Source organism: Penaeus monodon, chromosome 5, assembly GCF_015228065.2.
Source record: "Penaeus monodon isolate SGIC_2016 chromosome 5, NSTDA_Pmon_1, whole genome shotgun sequence".
Classification (NCBI taxonomy): Eukaryota; Metazoa; Arthropoda; class Malacostraca; order Decapoda; family Penaeidae; genus Penaeus; species Penaeus monodon.
Genome location: NC_051390.1, coordinates 23,767,515 through 23,780,014, shown reverse-complemented (window position 1 = coordinate 23,780,014; position 12,500 = coordinate 23,767,515).

Genomic DNA, 12,500 nt, shown 5'->3' with positions numbered 1-12,500 from the left:
TCAATATTTTCCTGGAGCATATTTTCAATATGCTTGAGGAGACTGATAATGGTTATTTGGGTCTGCCAACTGGTTCTGAAGCAGGCTTTAAGTTCCTTTCAACTAGAAGTAACCAAAATAAGTTAAGAAATACGTACATACATAACCACACGTACAGGTCTATCGATCTATCTAAATATAGAGTCACATATTTCTACACATACATATATATACACACATCTATAAACAGACACGAACACACACACACACACACACCACACACACACACACACACACACACACACACACACACACACAAATCTATAAACAGACACGCATGCGCACACACACACACAACGCACGCACGCACGCACGCGCACACACACACACACACACACACACACACACACACACACACACACACACACACACGCGCGCGCGCGCGCGCGCGCAGTATATTGGGTGTATGTGCATGCGTGTGTTTGTGTGTAGCCTATTCCTATCCATCTCTCCAATTCGTTTAGTTCGACCCAAAGCCGAGAGGGAAAAGCCGAGAGGAAAAAGGCGGCGGCGCACAAAGGGACGAGACCAGCCGAGTGAGGAACCGTCGAACCTAATTAATTTCACACCGAAAGTAGAAGTTAACCAACTTTATTCAGAAAATACAGCGAGTGTTTAACGCCGGATAAAAGTGGACGATGCTGATGGGGTCACCTAAGCCAGCGGAAAGCGAAATGGAGAACGAGAAAATGGACTTCAGAGCGGAAACGTTTCCATCAGCTGAACGAGATGAAACGTGCGTCGCCACTGAACGGACCCGCCGGTGAAGCCGTCATTGAACGTCCTTTCCGTTCGGTCATCCTGGCGCTTTCCTGACCACCTGGACTATGCTTATTTCTCTTTATTTTCAGCAAACCCTATATTCGATCTTCATTTGCTTCAGCTTCTACTCACCAATAAGTAAACCGTTTCCAAATTCTAATTCTAATTTTCCTCTTTGAAGCGGGTAATATAGAGCTTAAAAATATAAATCTACGGCATTAGATCGTTGGTGCGTGCCTCTGCCCAACACAGAAAAGTTAAACAGAACCAGAGTTCAAAAGCCTGGATTCTCTCCCTAAAATTCACACTTGTTCATGACCCAGCATTCCGAGATGTAAATGGGTGTAGGGTTAACTAATAAATGAGAGTTATCAGCTATATGTGCGACAAAAATGAAGATGAAGAAAAGGAAAAATATCACGATTAAGCTGCATCACGACTGTAATATATATGTACGATTTGCATGATTTTCTTCAGTGTATCTAAAGTTTGTTACTTTACATATCAATCTTTTCTGATATTGGGATAAACGGTATTATTTAAGAAGTGTTCTCGATCATTGTTGCCATGTTCATAATTTCTTGTCGCCAAGATGGATTGATTTGGTCCGCCCTCTAAGATCCAAGTCAACGCAGCAAAGGGCGTGGCGGGCAAAGGTCAAAATGTTCTCCAGAGTTTAGCTTCCCCGGCAGTCACAGCAGGAGGAGTCAGTTTCAGCCCCATTTTACAAGTAGGACCGCGCGCGCGCGCGTATGTGTGTGTGTTTGTGTGATCGCGTTCCCTGTGCTTCACTTACTCCCACCTCAGTGTCAGTGGCAGTGTCAAGATGAATGGCAAAACGCCCACATCCATAAAACACATCACGGCGTCAAATCACATTAATACTTTCAAACTGTAAATGGTTTATACACAGAAAAAAATCCAATTACAACAAATCTGAAGCTTTTCTGCTGTCGCTATGGGAATCACGAGAAAAAAAAATATATAAGGAAATATATATATATATATATATATATATATATATATATATATATATATTATTTATCTCTGCATGGCTTTACGTTTACAAAATTCTTAATTCCAATTATTTAGACGCATTTGCGCTGTAGACGTTACCCTCACTTTGTTTTGCGTCACTCTTTTGGCTTTCGGGACTACAGAACATGAAATATTCATCTCTGTGATAAAGTCGAGTATAAAGCACTAGGAAATCTTGAATGCAAGGGCGTAGCAGGAGTATTACCTTTGGGAACGAATGCGAGGGGAGCTTAGCCTAACGATTTAGTCCTTCGCTCTACAGAGTGGAAAGCATGTTCTAACGTTGTCTTTTTTCGTATTGTGTACTTACGGATCATTAGATATAGAGGTTTTATCATTAGAATCTAAAATTACTGTAGCAATGTATGGGAAAAAACAAGGTCAGCTGGTTTGTCATCTTCAAATGGCATCAAACACGCGCTCGAATTCATTCTCTTCCATAATAAAAAAAGAAAAAGAGATAAAGAATGATATAGGGAAGGAGGGAGGGACGAGAGAGAGAGAGAGAGAGAGAGAGAGAGAGAGAGAGAGAGAGAGAGAGAGAGAGAGAGAGAGAGAGAGAGAGAGAGAGAGAGAGAGAGAGAGAGAGAGAGAGAAAGAAGAATTGAAAGAAAGTCTCCAAACGCAGCTACGTCAAAGGACGTTACAAAGGGTGCACTTGAAAGGGAACTGTAGAAAAAGGAGCTTCTTTAGCATTCCCGGCAGCGCCCCCTAAGTTACAGATGTCAAGATATTCAAAACAAAGATGTCCCTTAACTTTTACCGGGACGTGACCGGAAAGACAAGCCAGGCCATTGTCTTTCCTTATCTTGGAGCCGAGTCGTTCCGGGAGAGGAAGCGAGATGAGCCGGATAACTGCCCGGCAGCGAACCGGCCGACGCGGTGATGGCGCTCGTGAAGCCGGCGACTAATGCTGCACATGGAATGTACTTTATATATATATATATATATATATATATATATATATATATATATATATATAATATATATATTTATATTATATGATATGTTATATATATATATATATATATAATATATAATATATATATATATAATGTGTTGTGTGTTGTGTGTGTGTGTGTGTGTGTGTGTGTGTGTGTGTGCATGTATGTATATGTATATATAATAATAATAATAATAATAATAATAATAATAATAATATTATTATTATAATTATTATTATTAATATTATAACAATGATAATGATAATAATAAGGATAACAATAAAGATGATAATGACAATGATGATGATGATGATGATGATGATGATGATGATGATGATGATAATGATAATAGCGATGATGATAATAATGATGATGATGATGATGATGATGATAATAATAATAATAATAATGATAATAATAGTAATAATAATAATAATAATAATAATAATAATAATAATAATAATAATAGCGATGATGATAATGATGATGATGATGATGATGATGATGATGATGATGATGATAATAATTATAACAACACTAACAATAACAACAACAACAACAACAATAATAATAATAAACATCAACAATAACATGAAAGTTCCTTCCCGCCGCTCTTTGTTCTCGATAAAATCGTCTTCCTCGATCTCATTATATAAGGTATCACTTTTATTAACTTTTTCATAATGGCGACGGGGCCAATATTCCAAAGAATCATTAGTTCATTATATCTGCTCTCATTAACCGCTTAATTAGTGGGAGATCTCCCTCGATCGTAAGATTAGGGAAAGGAAACTTAATTATTTCTGCAGAGGGATCTAATGTAAGTTTCCCTGCTGTTAGAAGAAGTCAAACTGTCTACAGTAGTATAAAGAACAAGTCATACCTTTCCTGTAGTATATGCGTCTACTGTGAATAGTGATTCGTATAAAGGTTACAATAGGATATGAACACGTGAACTCACTCTGCTAAGGACACACACACGCTCTAAAACATGAACAAACATTTATACTCGATCATTTAACACATAATATACCTAATTACGTTGAAACACACATCAACCGGGAACAACCAATACATACACTTACACTCATGAACATACATATCCAAACAGTCATAAGCACACCGAAGACACACGTACACATAACACAACACAACACACACACACACACACACACAGAGAGAGAGAGAGAGAGAGAGAGAGAGAGAGAGAGAGAGAGAGAGAGAGAGAGAGAGAGAGAGAGAGAGAGAGGGGCATAATCGCCCAACCTACAGATAGCACTATCACGGTCGTTCAGATAATTTACACGGGATGGCTGCTCGAAAGACCCTTTGCCCTTTGCTAGTTCCTTTGCCCCTTCCGTCTGTCCTTCCAGCTACTTGTTTTTTTCCTGTTTACACATTGTACTGAGTTCTCCCCCAGGCTGAAGGTTAATGGCTTCAGACTTCAGTATTATCCGTTCGAGTTAACATAGGGTGTAATTATTCTTGATGCCAGGTAGCTGCCGGGGGAGAGACATGTATCTTAACGTTCTGCATTTTCTGAAGAGACGTCCAGGAGGGGATTTTCCAACGGTTATTTTGCCTTCACTTTTCTTTGATTCTTGGGAAGACTAAATGATGCTGTTAGATGATCTGTATTGGAAATCTATTGAAGGTCTAGTTAAATATGGTAAGAGTAAGTTCGACTATACTGTCCTAGCTTAACCTTGATCAGCCGATTTCTAACAAGGAGGAACTAACTGAAACAGTTAACTGTAGGCAAACTTGAGATATCTTGATCAAATCTAACTACATCAAAGTCACTGCACATGCAACACAGCTAAACTTAATATCTGCAACTAACAAATCGCAAACCATTCCTAATTTCTGCTCACTAAACTAACAACAACCAAACAATCGCCAGCGAAGTCTGCTCATGGTTCCTGAAGCCTTATTTACACAGAGCACACTTTAAAGTTGTTTATCATTATGCTCACGCGAGGTAAAGGAAAGTGCCTCTCTACCCAAAGCTGATCAGAAGACCTTTCGATGAGGCTCCTAAGACGCATCCCCACCTGACCTATTCCTCCGCGCGGGGAGGGCGGACACGCACGTGTGCCCTCCTCGGTGCATGGACACAAACACAAACACAACACACACACACACACACACACACACACACACACACACACACACACACACACACACACACACACACACACACACACACACACACACACACACACACACACACATTCAGGCATACATACACATTTAAATATAGTACACATATGCAACTGCCGGTCCACGCATCGCCAGAGAGAAGTTCAGTAGGAATCCCGCCAGAGATTCCCTCAGGCGCAGGGCGGCGCAGAGGGAAAGGACTCCACGTGGGCGGCGCTGCACCGTCCCCAGTCAGTCATGAAGGGGGAGCGTGGGCCTTGGCGGGAAAAATGTCCTTTCCACCGGAAAAAAAAACTTTCATAAAAAAAACTTAATTCATGGGGATAAAATGTTCTCTCCATGCGAAAACGGTCTCCCTCGTGAGAAAAAAAAAGTACTTTCACGGGAAAAAAGGCCCATTCATGAAGAAGAAAGGTCCATTCACAGGAAAAAGTCAATTCTCGGGGAAAAAAAAATCACTAGGAAAAACAGTCCATTCGCGGAAAAAAGGTCTATTTACAGGGGAAAAGTTCCTTCACAAGAGAAAAGGCTTCCCTCAGCAGAAAAATTCTATTGACAGGAAAAGCGCCTCTTCGTGGAAAAAAAACTTCTTTTCGCGGGAAAAGGTCAGTTCCCTTCACGGAAAAACGGTTCCCTTCCAACATTTAAAAAAAGGCTGTGTTACAGGTCGTGTCGTGTACCACCTGCATCCTGAAACGCGTTCCCACACTTGACTCAAATTAGCAATTATCAACCCGCAGTCTGTGCCAAGATTTATGACCTTGTTATCTCTGCTCCATGTTATTACTCGGTGGCCATTCTTTTACCCAATCACATTTCTCTTTTTGTGACGCTCCGTATTATTATTTACACAAAACCTGGGCTGACGTACCATGTTTTAACAATGAGTAAAAATCAATCATGCTGGTGTCCATAAATCTCTTTATTGATTCAAACAACGTTATTATTCTAATGTTCTCCTCAGCTTCCTCCCTCCCCCTACGTCCTTTCCTTTATTCCTCTCCCTCTCTCCTTCCCTTCCTCCCCCTCCCTCTCCCTCTCACTCCCACCCCCTCTCCCTCCCTTCCTCCCATCTCCCCGCTTCCCCACCCTCTCCCTCTCTACCTTCCCCCAGATAGGCTGATCAAGCTAAGTCTACCTTCAGATGAAATTTCAAATCATCCAGATAAACATACTGCTTCACCTATATATACGAGAATCTAATTCTTATTCTTAGGTTAAAACTGACAGATGCATTACAACACACACACACACACACACACACACACACACACACACGCACGCACACGCACGCACACGCACGCACACGCACGCACGCACGCGCACACACACACACACACACACACACAACAGACACACAAACACACACACACACACACACACACACACACACAACAACAACAACAACAACGAGACATTAACTATACAAAAGATGTCATTTTTCGGCGCGTGAACCGGCTCTATAGAAAAATTGCTTATTTACATACCCGACCATATTCTTGGCGCAGCACATACCTGCAGGAGAGAAAGAGGAGCTTGATTAATGATCGGAGATTCTCAGGGGAGAGGATAAGGGAGCGAGAAAGAAAGGGAACAGGGAGGAAGGGAATGATCAATTAAGGGAAGGTCTGAGCCAGAAAGAGAGAGAAGAGGGAGGAGAAGAGGGAGAGAATGAGAAGAAGAGAGGGAGAGAAGCAGAAGAGAGGGGGAAGAGAGAATGAAGAAAAGAGGGGGAGAGGTCAGGAGGGAGGGAGGGAGGCAGGGAGGGAGAGAAGGAAAAAAGGTTCTGATGAGACAGGAGCCATTTATCTCAGCTGGAAGCGTGTGGGTTTGGGTGGTTCGATTATAGAATTATAATGTTAAAGGTTAGGCAGTTCCTGGAGGATTTAAAAATAATTTTTTAAATCAGCTTATGTTCATCACTTAGTAATGAAAGAGGATGTTTTACATAAATAAGCTTTTTTTTGTGGTAAATAAATATCATCAGTAATGAATTTGAATCCAGACGTAGCAAGAAAAAAAAAAAAAAAAAAAAAAAGATAAATAAGAAAGTGAAGTGTATTAACAAAGACGTAATGATAATGGGAATTGTCTGCTTTCTGTGTTATATTTTTATAGAATCAATTTGCACAAAGACCGTATCTTTATTATTACATGATGTTCTGGTCTAAATAAGTTTGTATACGCAACCATTACGAATTCAAGAGTTTTTTTTTGTTCTTCACATTAGCGACTACTGGTGTCTAGTTAATATTAAGTCTTGGCTCCAAGTTCAAACAATAAGTAAATCTGAAATATGACTAAGCTGAACATCACTTTCAGGAACTCTAAAAATGCTATTTATGGTAAAATTCACGTAAAGGTAAAATGACATGGTAGCATAGAACGTATGAAACGTTGTTCTTTCATCATATCGACATGTTATACATTAATATTCAAAGTAAAAATAAAAGAAAAAAAGTCAATTGCGCATCGCGATTCTCTTTTGTTTTCCTCACTATCCGAATTCAACACGATTATTTCTTAAGCTTAATGCGAACTCCAGTCAACTGCAGACATAATTCCTCGCTGATCGAACAGTAGAAAGGACAGCTGATAAGTCATCGTCCGCCAAACGAAAGAAATGAAAGATAAATAGACGTTTTCGTGTCTATTTGATTTGGAGCGATCAATCTCCGGCGCGCTTGCTCCGCCATTAATCCCAACCCGGTTTACTTCACTGAGGTTTGGGGACTCAAGTATTCTAATATTTTGATTTTTTTTTTATTAATATTGCTGTTATTTTTTTTATAGTTATCTTTATTACTAATACTCCTTGTAATTACAATGCTGCTACTGCTGCTATTATTGCAATGCTTACTGTCATTATATTTATTAATAGGGAATCCTGATGTATGCAGTTACATGGATACAGCCAAACATTGAACAAATATTAGTATTAAATGATCTAATATCAAGGGCACTTCTCGCTTTGTGTATATACCATATTTTTTCGTTATTTTCCCCTTAACAAATCCTCATCAAAAGCAAGAAGTTCCAAATTATTATTATTACTATTTTCACACACAGCTCACACAATATACATATCAGAGTCAGAGATTTTGAGATGCACTTCGTTGCCTCAGGCTGCAACCCCCCCCCCCCCCCACGACCCCGCGTAGTTAACCTAATTACCGACGGCCATTCCACCTTAATCCGCTGGGCGATATATACGTCACGATTAAATTCTCAAACGGACAGGGAAAATCACCCTTACATTTCCACTTGAATTCCACGAAGTCATAACCACAGGAATGAGTTTAAAGCGATTCGCTTACATAACTAACTGTATGACCTTTGGGATGTATTTTTACTTATGGAGTTAAGTCTCTGCACTGTCTCAAGGAGTCTACGAGATCCGGAGAGATACTTTATGTAGTCAGGATTAAATACCCAAATAAAAAACAGTAACAATAATTTGAATAAGTGTAAATAGATTTGGTGTCGATATAAGTAAACACTAATACTCACTCTTTAACCCCTTCGTGCGTGCTAACAAACAAACACGAAATCTGCCCTCTGCCACCCCCATTCCCCCTACGTTTGGGAACTGCAAAGACGAAGATGATACTCAAGACACACGAACGGTCATAAAAACTAAAGTCATCAATGAGGCGAATATAAAACTACGGTCATCATCATCATTTAATGAGATGAGGCGATTGTGCAGATGCTTCCGTTTTCTTTGTCGGGTAAACTTTGGCTTTTCGGTACTAAGGAAATTTCGAGCTATACCTTGTTATGTTTCGTAACTCACCGAATTAGGTATTTCTAATTTGAAATTGTTGCACTGTTCCTACTGCTGTCTGGGGAAAAAAATTTGGTTACTTGTTTTAATATCGATTAAATTTTCTCATCTTAAGTTAAAGAATAAAATAAAATGATGTCATTTACGTGCCTCGCCTTTAATGCCCAAGAAAGAAAGAAAGAATGAAGAAGAGGGGAAAAAAACCTGTTCACAAAATTCACCCATCTTAAAGTGACCTTTTTTAACAAACTTGTCATTTGAAGAGTTTCAAAATAATGAGATGTCTGGAGTTTAGTCAAGAACCATACACTCACTCTTGCTCTCTCGCATTCTCGCGCACGGACGCACACACAGCGTTGGAAATTATTCTTTTTCCTTGTTTGTTTTTCTGTGTTGTCTTCCACTGTTTTTTCTCTCCCCTCTCTTTTTCCTTTTATTTTATCTATATTATTTTTTTTTACACTTCTCCTTCCCATAATAACGTTGCTCTTTTTTTCGTTACCCCCCCTTCCTTTTCTCTATCATTCCCTTTTCAGTTTTCATCCCTGTTATTTTTCTCAATTACCTCTCGTTTTTTCTGCCCCTCCTCTTATTCTTTCCCTCGTTTTCCAACTTTTCTCCTTCCATTTTCTTTTAATTTCTGCTCATCACAGCAACCACCTTGTCCGCCATCTTTAAATTAAATTTTCAGACGACAAAGACCTAACGGAAACGGCGGAAATAATCAAATTCGGAAAATAATTAAAATGAAAATCAAATTGATCGGTCGCTGGGCACGGGCGGCTTCGGGGAAAATTCTCTCAAGGTGGAATAATTGAAGCGAGGTCTTAGAACAGGAAGAATAATAAAAGTGGATAATTAATGACGAGATAAACAGATGCTTTAACCTTGATGGCTCGTAATTCTTCTTTGCCCAACGAACTTTCTCGCTGATTCTGGGCGTCTCTTTAATTTATTACTGTTGCCATAATAATGTTACCTTCACTTGTGGTCAATGTGGAGCTGAACGCTTCTCTGTTAACACCTGATTACGGAGAAATGCGGAATTATTGTTTTATATTTCGTTATATATATTGTTATATATATCGTTATATATATGTTATATATATTGTGAATATTTCGGCTTTTCTGTTAACTGCTATCGCGCCTCGCTATTTTTCTTATTACTTTGTGCAAAGGGTAGCGATACTTACCTTTCTGACTGTACAGCTCTCCTTGGCCAATGGGATATTCCCAGTACACTCAAATTCTCAATTATTTAAAGTCTGATACTAAGAAAACAACACAGAACCCCAGGAAAATACATTAAAGGGAAATAAAAAATTTCATCCGGTAAATAACATGACAAATACCCAACACTAAATAGATTAATTAAACAAATGAAACATTTGCACAGAATGTTCAATAAATTACAATTAAAACATAATAAATTTGAGCCAATAAATTCACTTAGCAAATTTAATGAATTATGCAACAAATAAACATTTAATTGCAGTGAGAGTTTTGGGATTTGAAAATTATGCAATACCATGTATGGATCATAAGTATTTGCACACATATATGTTCACATAATTGTAAACACACATTCACACAAATATATATATATATATATATATATATATATATATATATATATATATATATATATATATATATATTTTTTGTTTGTGTTTGTGTGTTTTTGTGTTGTGTGTGTGTGTGTGTGTGTGTGTGTGTGTGTGTGTGTAGATAGATAAATGAATGAATAAAATAATAAAAAGAAAAATAAATAGATAAATGTGTAAATACATACACACACACAAACACAAACACACAAACACACAACACACACACAAACGTATATACATATATATAAGGACAAACATACATAACACACATGCATGTATATCCCCTAATGTATGAAATGCACACTTTAATGTATTATGCATATTGCAATCATATATTTATGCAAAACTAATTATTCATATATTCTTTGTTTCCGTCTCCCCCCTCTCACTCTGCAACAGATTAAAAATTAATATTATACTAATAATAAAACACTGATAATACATATACATGACCGATGCATAATTTCGGGCGGTGACGGCTGCCGTGTTTAAGACTCGCCCTGACTTATTTCGCCCAAGAGAAATCAGCCGAAGGATGAGGCGCCGTCTAATTGAAATGGAGATCCGCCCCCTCGCCCCTGCCCCTTCGACGCTCGCTCAGCCTCTTCGCTTTTGTTTTCTTAATCTCTCATTTTCTTTTGTTTCAATCTTCTGCACGTGGTGTTGAGGAGAAAGAAAAAAGAAAGGAAAAAAAAAGGGTCGAAAAGGAAACAATGTGGAAGAGAGAATGAACAAGAAAGGAAGAGGAAAAAGTATGAGAGCCGAGCAAAAAAGAAAGAAAAAAGAAAGAAAAAGAAAAGAAAATATGATGAAAGAGGAAAGAAATGTTAAGAAAGAAGGAAAAAAAATAGAAGAGCCGAAGACACGCAGGAAAAGGTTTCGACGGCGCTGGAAACGGACTCAGACAAGATGCTGTGCGGATAATGCGTACCGCCCTGACGCAGACGCCTAAGGTAATGCTTCAGGAGATTCAAGACGAGGCGGAGCGGGATATTCGGCGAAGGGCGTGGGAGCTGAACGTCACTGTTTAGTAAACAAGATGCATGCCAATGTGCGGCTCATAATCCCGCTTTTGAGAACAGAAAGCCACGCGCGAAGGTTGGAGAGGCTACGGCGAAAGGGTCTTGGGTTAAGTTCCGGAAGGTGCCGTTGGGAAGGAAGGTTGCGGAGGTGGTGTCATGGCGCAGTGGGTGTGGCCGCGCGGGGGCGCCGGGAAAAGTTTTTTTTTTTTTTTTCTTTTTTTTACACGATGATTTTTTTTATGAAAATGGTCGATAGGATCTTTCTGGGTAGTCGAGAAAACGGTAGATAAATCTTACTTAAACAATGATTATGTGTTCAAGAATATGACAAACATTTTTTTTTGAACACGATGATTGTGTGGTCGAGAAAATGACAGACACTTAAAAAAACGACGATTATGAGGTCGAGAATAACCACATTCTTTTGTTACGTGATGAGGAGATGATAGGCCACACAAGGTGCAGGGCAAGGGGTGTCAAGTGCCCCGTCTAGGGTGATTCTCCGAGAAGTGAGAGGACGAGTGTCTAATCTAAGAGATTGGACAGAACATGTCTATTGATTCAAACTTGTTGACGAACAACTTTGGAAAAATCATTCAACAAGAAGAAAAGAAAAAGAAAGACCAAGAAATGCAGTAGTAGGAGCATAATGTAAGAAAGATAATTAAATGAATTAGGCGAAGGAAGCTCCAAGGAAAGAAAGATAAAGGCAGAGTGATGAGAACAAGATGAAAGGGGAGCATAAGAAACGCAGACGAAGGAGATAGACTGAAACCAAAGGAGATGTATCCGGGGCGGTGTGATGATGAGACAAGGAGACGAGGTGATGAGAAAGGAGGAGGGAGGAAGCGAAAGAGAAAGAGAAATATATATATATATATATATATATATATATATATATAATATATATATATATATGTGTGTGCGCTTGTGGTTTGTGTGTGTGTGTGTGTGGTGTGTGTGTGTGTGTGTGTGTGTGTGTGTGTGTGTGTGTGTGTGTGTGTGTGTGTGTGTGTGTGTGTGTGTGTGTGTGTGTGTGTGTGTGTGTGTGTGTGTGTGTGTGTGTGTGTGTGTGTGTGTGTGTACATATATATGTATGTATATATATATATATATATATATATATATATATATATAT